Below are 12891 nucleotides of genomic sequence, written 5' to 3' on the forward strand. Positions count from 1 at the left end.
AACGTTTGCACAAATCTGCATCTGATTTACATAGCCTGCTGAGTGCTGAGAGGACCATATCTGAGAAAAATTGAGTTGCCTTTGATTTATGGCTGTGGACCACAAAGCTTGCCAGAACAAAAGTAATATAATTATAAAACATGGTGACGAAAGGAGCGTTCTTCCCGGCCATCAGCACAAAGCTGAGCACTCACTAGTACAGTGAGATGCTTTATTTTGGATCTGTTCAAAATTAACTCTTCTGTTTTTGTTCAGTTTCGTCTCAAAAGATTTTTGTTTCGTTTCAATGAAAAAGTCGTTTCGAATAGTCCTGGTAAATATGGGCTGTAATAACAATAACTAACAAAGGCGTTTCACAGAACCTCTGCTATAGTAATAGTGAGTAGTCATGTAATGCTGACGCCAGGAATATTGCTCCTTCTCAACTGTGCATATCCTTGGCGACAGTTAGTTTAGTTGCTTTCCTTCAGCTAAGTTAAGGATTCAATTGAATGGCAAAAGCAGCGGCTGAGAACTATGTGGTGCGATACTGATGAGCCCAGCCTCATGGGCGAAACACGGTGTCTATCGCTGTCAATTCTTGCTACACTGGACTGCCGAGAAACACACGGTTGGCACTCCGATCAATAATAATCAAAAAGTTTAATTTGACTAAACGTAATTTAACATTGATTAACCGAAAAACAAACTCCGGTTTCTGAACGACCATTAACAACAGTCAACTGAGTGGAGGTTTCTTTGAGACAGCCGTTAATCGATTTGTGTTAGTTTTTTGTCGTTTTACGTTGAAGCTTGTAGTATTTTTCAAAGCAAAGAATCCATTCCAATTCACTTTGTTCTATTGCCTAAATTGAGCTCAGGGACTGCAAAACAAAACCCTCTTTAGTCTTTCGTCCATTGTTTGGTGGCACTGATCTATGCGCAAACGCCTGTTTGAACGTTTGAAACGAGTCCACGCCGCACATTAAATCAATAGCAGCTAGCATAAGTTCGATTTTTGCATCGTTTCAACGTCTGGCGACATCAAAAGAATGCAAAACAAGAACACATGCAGTTCGGCAGAGGCTTCCTATGGGATTACGAGGAACAGTGGACAAAAACCAGTAAACCTATATCTTAATTTAGCCTGCATAGTATCGTTTCGAGGAAAATGTTATCGCAAACTGCCACACTTTACCAATAAAAATCTCTACTGTGACCTGCCACCTATCACTGACGCCATCAAAAGACGAAGATTACAGCTTGTAGGTCACTACTTGAGAGGTTAACAAAAAATTCTAATATTTTTCTTTGGGAACTGAACCATGGCATTACAAATTTTTCTTCATCAATAAAAATAGGACACTGGAGTACAGATACACGAACGGCCAAGTTTGACGAAGGATCTGGATGCCAGAAAGAACCAACTTAATGGTGTTCGAGTCGCCTCAATGAATGATGACAATGAATCAATGATGATAGTGGACTACTAGGGCTTTTCCTCTGAAGTTCGCTTGTTCTCGATCTTGGTCTGATCTTATTTTGATTCGAAACGAAACGGCCTGCCAGTCATACAGGTTCACATGTTCAACACAAATAGATAGCCTTTTGAAATTTTGTTTCTTTCAAAACCCAAATGATTTGTCGTTATTTAACTTCAAGTTTAAAATTTCATTACGATCAAAAAATCGTTTCGAAGAACTCCAAAAGCTACAACTGGTGTGCTACAAATAAACTTGGTTGATGCGTTTCCTGCTTCAGTTTTCAACACCGATGCAACAGTTTTCAGGCAATTATCTGGGCACTCGGCAGTCAGCTTCTCGAAGAACAACTTTCCAGAGAATCCAGAATGGTGCAGTCCCTGGTACTAAGTGCTCGCACATACACAAAGACTAATTTAGACGCGTGTACACACACACTGGTGGGTGTGCATGCGATGACTCACAATTCTTTGCATTTCAAGTCTTCTGTTACGCCACTTCAACCCAACATGATGTATGATTGTATGGCATACCTTTCCAATGACTTTCTTGTGATATATGATACTTTCTCAATGATAAGATCATCTTCTAACCTTGGAAGCCAAACCTAACCTGCTTACATGAAATATATGATTGTTGATAGTGATTAGTGGACACAACACAAAAAGAAGTAGCTTATTTTTTCTCTGACTTTCTGCTTACAAAAATGCAAGTGGTCGAAAACACACAAAATTACTGCAATATATTTCTAAGCTGTCATGTTTTGTCTTCAAGTTCACTTGATGGTGGTAGATAGTTTGGTCGTACGAAGGTGGCTACAATTCTGTCAAATCTAGTGTAGCCCGCTAATTGAAATGTTATCTCCAAATATGCACACAGTGGCAGATTGATTGATGTTTCAACTTCTTCTTCTGATAGGCCTGAGTTCGATTCCAAGTCGAGCTGAAAAAGATACTTTGCAAATGACCAGTATTGTTCACAGAAGGGTCCATGAGGTATCTTTGAACCCAGGTTTGGGATGACTTTAGGGATGTGTAGCGAGGCCCTTTTCAAAAGACCTAGGAGTTAGAAGAAACCACTGCATAGCGTATTATTTCTACATAGTTCGTTTTTTCTTAGAAGTGTCTTGATTAGGAACCCGAAGATCACATTGGTATCGGGTTTAAATTATCCTCTCAACGGCCCTGCAAGTGGCACCGATATAGTATTCGTTCTTGCCAAAACAAGTGAAGGGTAGCCTATGCATTGTGTATTGTGTCGGGTTCAATTTCAAATGTGTTCGTGTTGTGTCCACGTGTCGCTGTTTTGCTAAAACGAAATCGCTTGCTCTACATCTTTGCCAAACTAACAATTTTTCAAGCTTTAGATTAAAACTGTACGGCCAGTAGCGTTGGCAAAGGGGTCCAAGGGGTTAGGCCATGGTTGATTTCATGGGCCAGCAACCTTTTCAAGGGACTTGGAAACTTAAGAAACCATAGCGTATTCTACAGAGTGCGTTTGTCTTAGATGTGTCTTCATTTTAAGCCCTAAGATCTCCCTTGGTATAAGGCCCAAATTATCCTCTAACCGGCCCCGTGTAACCTACGGTGGTATATCTTCCGTCACCGGGTCCTTCACTCAACAATCTACAAGAAAACAGTCATAAGAAGCGCCAGAAGCTTGCAGTTTTTGAGAATGCATATGATTTATGAAACCAATAAAAGATAGGCCTATATTGACCCTCACCCAAGCGAGAAAAATTGCAGAATGATGAACATACCGATTACCGACCATATAAAAGAAGTGTTCTACACTGTATTCCTTTATTTACAGATCAATGAATACAAAACTAGCCTAAAAACTTCATGATTTTTCCAAACATCTCTCCCTTAAAGTCAAGTTTCGTCATCAGGAAAAGCTTGATTTGAGCATCCTCTTAGAAATATTTCATTGTCTTTTTGTAACCCAGCTATGATCCAAATTCCAAACCCGCTTCAACAAGAAAGCTTGTGTACCGGTTGAAACGGCAAGACAATGAAATACAATCCGTTTCTCCGAGTGTACCTTCCGCTTTCTTTTTGTTTACACAAATTTCTCACAACAACTTTCGAGATTTCAAAACACCCGCGGACACGCCTGTTCCGGTTCAAGTTTTAAAGAGAAGGCAAAAACGTTCGAACAGGGGGATTGCGCAAGGTTTTCTTTTCATCCAAAATTTGAGTTTTATTTAAATTTTATAGCTTTCAAAAAACAAGATATTTTACTGGCAGTGCGTACTGCAATATTACTCTGATGCCATAATAATAGAGATCAGAGTAACGCTTTGGATTTAAAAACAATTCTTTATCCCCACCCCTTATCAGATGCAGTCAAATCTACAAATATGCCAATGCACTTCAATAAAGCATTTACTTTTACAAGTGGTCTAAAAATCAGTCATTGGAGTTTTGCTCAATTAGTCACTAGACAGCAAATTGGTCATTTTTACATTGACTCAACATCTGCCTTTACACCATAATACGTTGAAACGATGTAAAACGTCCAATTCGGCTGTGGCCTATGGTTGGTGAGGGTACGGAAGAATTATGTGAGTAAACATACTGTTAGTGTAGCCTGTATGTACAGTTGTAGCAGCTAGCACCCAGGTGTTAGCTCAAAAGTGTCGCTTTTGGCCATTCTCTACCTCAATTAAGTATTTAATTGATGCTTGTGATTTTATACTAAAGCACTTATTCTGTATATTCAAGTTAACTTGCTAACAAGCGAAATGCAAATGTTTGATACAATGCCCTTTTGTTTAATTATAGAACTCTTTTTACCCAATTATAAGAGTATTAGGCTTTGGTAAAATTTTAATAATAGTGATATTAAGTATTTATGCTGTCCTGTGGTTTATTTCTAAATCCTCTACCATAAAAGTTTTTGGTGACAATTTTCAACTTTGCATTATAATATTGCTACTACGTCATTAAATCATTTCAATTTGACACTGCTTTGTGCAAGAAAGAGCACAATCTCTGTCACTTGCATTTTTTGATGTTCGATGCTGAACAATTTTTCCACTCAAGGTTTTTAGTGTGTTTCGACCTGGAATCGAACCGTAGCCTACCAATATCAAATGGCTGGAGGATGTTAGCCAATGTGTCAATAAGTGGATTCACTAATAAAAACTTATGTTTTTTTCCGCCCATTGCGAAAACGTGAAGTAGCCTACACTGTGATCACAGATGCGATACAACAGATAACAGGAAGCAGGGAAGAGACATATAGTCTTCGAGTCAGCTGCTCCCATTATGTTGGCATGCCATTTAAGTGTCTTCGCCAAGACACTGCCGCGCGCTTTGGAGCGGTGTCGAACCCACGTTCTTTGGTACGTCATGTAGACCATCTCACCACTCAACCACGTAGCCGGCAATCAACAAAGTACAAATATCCAACAGCTCAAGTAGAAAAAAAAACCTCGTACTTCAAAAACGTCAAATGTAAGCTTTTTAATGTAATTAATCCGAAAAATTTTTCCCAGATACAACAATTTGGCATTCGCCTGGCATTGATTTTTATTAGTCTCAAAGCAGTATGTTAAATGGACTTTCAAGCCCAATCTGTATTTGGTCGGACTTGGTGCTGTTGCCTCGGGGCTTAATTGCCATAATAAACCAGCCAAAGAAGATTGTTCAGTAGCAAGTTAGTGTAATTCGTCTACAGACGTTGAATCAATGTAAAAACACGGGCTTAACTAGCTGACAATCGACCTTGTCAGCTTCAAGCTTGGTCGTCATAGGATCGCGTTAAAAAGTTTCCACAACGTAGAACTAACGTGATGCGACGTAGATTATGTTCAGTATACTTTGTTTTGTGTTTTTTTAATCCAGTCGGAGTTGGTTCCTCTTTCATACTTCTCTGGCCAGCAGCTGTTAATCAAATCTGATACTTTTGCGCCATTCAGAGCATTGCTGCGTGCCAAACCCTGTTGTTGTCAGATATACAGTATTGTGATTCGACAGCAATTTCCGTAGTTTGTCGCTATAAAGCAGCTTGATTGCATTATCTTGTGGTGTTTATTATTCAGAAAACTATCCAGCAAGCAAAGACTTAGAAACGTGAGAGAATGGGCTATTAATAACCCAAGCTCTATTTCGCAGTTTGGTGTATGCCATTGCTAGATTTACCAAATTCACAAACTCATGATAAAACTGAAGTGGTTGGTGTATTGAAAAGTAAAATTCGTGAATTTTTTCAGTCAACAGCATACAAATATTATGAATAGTATGACTGTGCCTTGCATTCAAAACACGAAAGCTTGATCAATAGGCTACGTCATTCACAAGCACTGGCAGTAACCCGTCCAAAACAATGATTTACTTCATAAAAATTGAAAGATTTTAACAAGGCTGTAAGGTCTTTGAGAAGATAATTTGAGCCGGTACGGATGAGATCTCCACGCTCCCAAAACAATACACCTCTTTGAACAAGAAAAAGCAAAACTTTTGAAGGAAACAATAAAAGACCCCATAATAAACAATAACACGAGACCTCTTAAAACCGTAACAAAATAAAAAGTATCACTTTGAAGAAGGATAAAATCACAATAACTTAGCCTATATCACGGGCACTGGTGGTTACAGTAGTGGATATAAGAGAGAAAAGCTTCTACTATGAGCAATATAACCCCCCTCATATGATCATATCAGAAAAAAAAGCTACAACAGCAAAGACGACAGAAAGACCTCACCTTTTACCAAAACATACACCCATCCAAAAATAATTCAACAAGCCCTAAAAGCAATCGATTTAAATCAGGAAAACCCATCTACACTAAAATTGTCAGCTACAGCAATTTTTCTTCCCATCATGAATTGGGCCAATACAGGCACGCAGCCTTATCAATGGGATGAGACATCATCACCGACCCAACAACGGCTCTTCCAGGATCCCACACAGAAATAAGCACAAGAATGGGTAACAACCAATAGGAAAATATGCAAACAAGCCATCACTGCCCAACCACTATCCAGCTAAGACACTTTCAGCAACCCTGGATTGCCCAGCCATCAAAATCAATGGCGGATATGGAGCAGTACACGCAAGTGACGATATTTTCAAACACTGGTTGAAACCTCATATGCACCACATATGTGATGTGCACACCATGTGTCTTTGCTTTTCCGAAATAAATACGTTGCACACTCAACTACTTAACATTTATTACGGTACCCTAATCAGTTTCACTTTCAATAGGAGTGTGAGGTAAAATGTATCTTGCCTACAGGGCCGTAGTTAAGGGGACAAAGGGGGCAATTGTCTCCGAAATATTTCTATATATGCGCCGACTAACATACTTTTGATGTGTTTCTCGGCAGTCGAGTGCAGCAGGAACCCAGCGATAGCCGAGAAACACATGTTTTTGGAAAAGTCTTGATGGCTAGTGTGGAGGCTACATCGGTATGGTTAGCGAAACACAATGCTCGCTGTTCTATAGTGAGTAGTCAGGTAGTGCTGACGCCAGGAAGATCGCTCCTTTTCAACAACCATACTTTTGATGTATTGGAGGATAGATATTGATAGACAGTCAGTGTCAGGTCTCGCAATGATGAAAATAAACAAAACAGCAATCCCAATCACCTACACCTCAGACATAATGCGAACATTAGATAAGTAGCCTACTTGCTGTATTTTGTGCAGAAGATATTTATTGACAAACCGAAGGCTACCACTGAACCAACCAATACTTATTCTTGCAGCTGGTTTGGTTTTATGTAACTCATATAATTTTTACCCTTTACTGCAACATCATTTGAGAAAGTTTTAGCCCACTCTTCATTTGGGTTGAAAAGACTCTCAGATGCACAATTTTAAAGCATTAAAAAGAAAATCTGGAGAGTCTCTCCACAGGGAGGCCCAATGATTAAATAAAAGTGAATCATTTGACTTTAGTCGAGGCAGGAATGTGCAGTTTCAGAATCCAGATTTTGTGCCACTAGCGCCTACTAGCGACTTCATATTTCATCAGTTGCCATGTCAGCAGGTGGGTATCAAAGTTATTCTCTTACATAAATATGTGTTAAAACTGCCCGGTTGTTCTAACCGCCGCTAGACAAAACGCAGTTGGCCTAATTTTTCTAGTTTTGTATTACCCTACCTGGAGTCGAACCTCGGCTTATCAGTGGACCTGGAATCGTTAGCAAAAGCAACCTCATATACTGTATAGGGCATAGTTACTCACTCCTTCGCCACACTGCTGATAGCAAAATAAATTTGTCAATTTCAATAGTGTTTTTTAAAACGACAATGAGCTTGTTTCTTCTGAAATTGAAGCAACTGGCAAATGTTCAGGTTTTCGAGAGACGTTGATTTGTAACAATATGCCTCGTGACAACCCGCGTCTCAGCGGCAGTGAACAAAGTTGAAATATTCAACGCTCCATGTCAATTGAGTTGTTTTTTGCTTCAAAAGAAAGGTTGTTTTCTTTCAGGTAAGAAATTCATTTTAAAACTTTTGATATACCGGTAGCCTATTCTAGTTTTTGATTTCAATCGAACAAGCTAAAGAATAAATCTAATGAATAAATCTTATCTTAAGAATAAATATTTAGAATAAATCTATAAATACATTAAGAATAAATCTTCTGAAACTTATGAATAAATCGGAAGACGAGTTCGTTCCCTCAACGCAAAAAGGACTTGTGTATGTGTTTAGAGGTTTGGAGAATGTATTTTTCATAAAATTTGGATTGTTGTCGGCACAGTGACTTTTTAATGTTGCGAGAAGCTGCAGTGCGTTTTTTCTGACTCTCTTCAGGAGCTTGTCATCAAAGTAATTTTGGAAAAAAACTCGTGACAAAGTGCTTCCTATCCGTTAACGCTTGTAGGATGTAGGAGTGTAAGCCACTGTTTACAAAATACTACAGATTTTGTTTACTTTTACAAGTTTTGAATCTTCAAGAGAATCGTGTAGGCCCAGTAACCCTAGCATGTAATCCGAATCTCATGGGCCTAAGTCACGCATGGTCATGGCTTATGAGTTATGACCGGTTATAGTGGATTTGTGACTTACTTATAGTAGTGTGCCTGCCTCTGCACACCTGCGTGTATTAATGTGTAGGCTAGTTAGATTTACTGTGATGGGGTGGTGGCTTAGATGACTGCTTATGGTCTTTCGCTACCATCCTGATTGTGTCATAATCTAACCAACAGTTGTACAATGCATTGTTTTGACAATTACATTGACTTTGCTTGTTAATATATGGCGCTGTTGAAACAAAATAAATTGACTTGACTTTACTTGACTTGCTTAGGCCTACAATCAATTCTTTTTCTATGAAGGTGAATTTCAAAACATCTATTTCCTGAAATGGCTGAAGAATCGCAGAAATCATTGCGATTCGTGTCAAGTCCGGAGGAAAACAATTCCGAGTAAGATTGTTCAATTTGTAAATGCAAAAATATAATTTATTTCTTATATGAGATTTTTGGCGATGAGAGAGCAGCGCAAAAAGCGATCGTTTTCACATCATGCAATCCTGGTTCGACTCCCTGTTTAAGCTGGTTGTTGAAAAACACCGCCCACCTCTACCCAGGGTGGGCGTGGTTGCTGGAGGAAAGATGGCATAGAGAAAGGAACTTGCCACTCTACTCTCGTTAGTGCCAAAGGCTGAACCTTATCCTCTCTTCCTCGATGCTTGCATTCAAGTATGAGACTCACTTTTAACTGCTCCGTCCGCCCCGTTAGCTCAGTGGTTAATGGTTATGCGCTCAACTCAAGATCAAGTGACGCTGGTTTGGCTCTCGGGGTGTGCGCTTGAAAAACGCAATTCGAGACTGCTCTCCATACAGTGACACTTAGTGGATGGAATAATTTCCAGGCAACAACATTTCAACAATAGGAAACTCCACTCTGCTAATCTCGGTAACCGGACCCCGGAACCGGACCTACGTTAAAAACCTCTACAAGTATGCGAAACTACCAGGAATAACCTATCAAACACTTTGCCAGTTCGAGGATAAAGATTCAAAACAAACAATTTCAGTTTTCACCTAATTTTTTTTGACGATCTTGCATGAAATTTTCACTGAAAGCTAACCTAATGGATTGTGTTATAACTGACTTGACTTGTTACTCAAAGCAACAAACAGTTTACCAGCCTCATTTTTTAATCATAAATTGATTTCGCTATGACAGCATCCTCAGTATGATCATGTCAAGAGCAAAAATAGAGATAAAATTCCTCAATTTTTTTAAATCTTTTATTTCTTGAATGTCGAATCTACAGTGAAATAACTTATTAGTTATCTTTTACTTTATTTGATAAAAGTTATAGACTCTTTTGTTTTTTCTTTTGTTTAATTTTACATGTTACGTTTTTGTTTGTAGTGTTTGTAGTTACTGTTTGTAGTGGTAGTTCACAACAACAAGTCCGAACATCTAATGAAAATAAAGACGACACAGACATTCGTCTACTGGAAGTAGCTTTGGCTGAAAGTCTTGGTAAGCGAGTTTCACTCCTTTTTACATCAAATAGTTTTCTCTTTCTATGTTAATTTAAAAAAGATCAATTAGGCTATTGGACCTTAGGTGATCTTTACAAACAACTTAATCAAGTTAAGTCATATAGCCTAAGAGGAAACTTCAGATGGAATATCAATTTTAGCACTGCCCTTAATAAATTGGTAAAAAAATGTGCTTAACTTGTAGAAAAGCCTACATATTATATCTTTGGAAAAAATATGAAAACTGCAAAAATTTTTTCCTTTTTTTTTTAACTTTTACCACAGGTAAAAAAATTAACAACTCTCAAGGGAAAACTTAAATCATTCCTAACTTTTTGCTGGCATAGTCGCCATTCCTTACCGATATAATGATAGCCTACATTTTCTTCCACTGGTGTATATTTAAGAAATAAATGAATTTTGAATTTATGTATTAGAAAAACTTGATGTATTTGTAATGGTTTTTTAATTTTAAGTGAAAATACACAAAAAGAACAAAAATCCTATCACCTCTTCAGTATACTGTATATTGGTGATGCCTGCGAAATTTCATGCCTTTCTGACAAGAAATAAATGAGTAGTTGTATATTGAGTACTAGAAAACATCAAAATGACTTTCGAAAAAAAAAACAGCATTTGAAAAATACCCATTAAAACACAAACTACATTAGGCTAATCATATTTATCAAAGATTGGTCCTGAAATGTTTCAATTCAATTCAATTCAATTCAATTTATTTTTCTTTGTCAGAATGCAAAAGAAATGATATTGAGAAAAAGAAATACAGTAACAAAACTAACAAAAGGAAAAGGTGGCAAAACCTCAATGGTTTAAGACGTGCGTGAAAGGATCTAATATTGCGGTATATGCATCAATAAATATAGTTAAGCACGGCCACCAAACCTGAAAAATTATGTAGTAGCCTTAATTCTATCTAACTTTTTTTTCTGGAGTAGGCTACAGCTAATTGAAGAATTAAAATGCCATTCTTGGCCTGGTAGGCTACATGTTTTTCTTTTATATTAATATTTTTCCGGAAGGAAATTGAAAATAATGATTGTAAACTGGACTGATTTTTCTAGCAACTTTTCATTGAAGAATGTCGAGTGCTTTATTTCTAAGTAGCCCAAGTTTTAACACACAGACATTGAATAGACTCAAAATTTTATCATATTCAGAATCCTGATGAAATTTATTCCTTTTTAGATACAAAAAAATTTTTGAAAAATTTTTCTAAAAAATAATAAATGTTTAAATAATAAATAAAATAATCAATTATCAGAAAATAATAAATTTTTTCCATCAGGAGTGTCCCCTTAGAATACCCTCAAACAGTGACGTACGTCGGGGGGAGGGGCATTGAGCTGTCCCTCCCATTTAAAAAAAAATGCAGTAGTTTAACGAAGTAGTACGGCATTTAACATCTTGTGGATAACACTGTCAAAGCAAATAACATGTTATGGATTAAGCAAATACCAAATCTATGGCTCAATGCCCACTACCTCCACTACAGACTGCGCTCAAATGTGACCCGCTTAGCCTACTAAGAGTAGCCTACTTGTTTGGAGACAGAGGGAAGAGCCGTCATAATTATTTTGTTTTGACGTTTTAACAGGCACGAAAAAAAGTTTTCCACCAACTGAAATAAACACAATTCATGAGCAACCTCGCATCGAACTGGAAGAGGGTCTAAACACCTTAGAAAAATTGGATCATGCCATTTCGGAAATTTTCAAGAAATGAACAGTTCGTAGCCTATCCTGGTCAGGAGCAATATTGAACGATCTAATTGATCAGGAATATTTATAAAAGTATCTGCATAAACTTGAAGCTCTTCGTCCTCTACACCAAACAACGAGACACCACACCAAATAAAAAATGCGAATAAAATAGCACCATATCAATCTAGATTCTTGAACAGACAGGAAGCAGCGAAAGACTAACTTAGATTAGTCAGCTACTTCGAATCTAAATGTATCTCTAGGCTATTCTACTATATCAATTTTTTTTTAAATAACTCGGCGTGTTCAAGTTAAGACTATACTATTTGGTTTGTAAAGCGCTGAAAGCAACGCATATTGGCGAAGTATGCAGCGCTCTACGCAGCGGTCGCCTCAACTGCTATTTCCAGGGTTCACCCCTGGGGTCTGATGGAAAGAAACTCCGTTTTCGGTGGCAGTTGTGCAGCCTACACTGTTCGCTTCACTTCGTAATTAATGGTTTTCGTATGTGGTAACCTGTTATCTTGCTCTCCCGTTTTCCTCCTCAATTCTACTGTTATCTTAAAGTTTCAGTTTGAAATGGTATTCAGGACTGGATGTAGTAAAGTTTTTGGAGTGTATAGGCTAAAAATGGAATGTTTCCAAATGCCAAACCTCTATGATGGAATTCTTTTCTACCTAAAATAAATGAAACTTTGTACAAATACATCTGGAATTTCAAATCCATCTCATTTTGCAATGAAAGCCAACATTGTGAATATTACAAACAGTTAAATTTCTTTAACTTTACAGTAAGCCTACAAGCGAAATTAACATTTAGACATTAAACTGTCAAGGTTAAAAGTACCGTAGCCAAAAGGCTAAAATTTGAAGAGGAAAGTGTCCCAACTGAAGTTGAAGATTCGGAGTTGGACTTTCAGATTCTCGAGGTGTGCGTTTGAGCAACACATTCAAAGACTGCTCTCCAATCAGCGGCACCTAATGAATGAAATAGCTCACAGAAAACGACACGTCCATGATTCAAAGCCTCTATCAAGTATGGAAACTGCCTAGATTAGGCTCTCAAAAAAGCTTCCTCAGTCCGAGAAAAAACATTTTCATCAGTCAATCGTCTTATAAGCTAATTGAGGATCAGTTTGCGTGAAGTTTATTTCAGGAGGTCAGTAGGCTAATCGGTCATTTTAATCAGCGAATATCGGTTGGTGCTCTGTTTAAAAAAGTTAGTCCGCGAATTAAGCTACTTAA

This window comes from Aplidium turbinatum, chromosome 7, assembly GCF_918807975.1.
Source record: "Aplidium turbinatum chromosome 7, kaAplTurb1.1, whole genome shotgun sequence".
Classification (NCBI taxonomy): domain Eukaryota; kingdom Metazoa; phylum Chordata; class Ascidiacea; order Aplousobranchia; family Polyclinidae; genus Aplidium; species Aplidium turbinatum.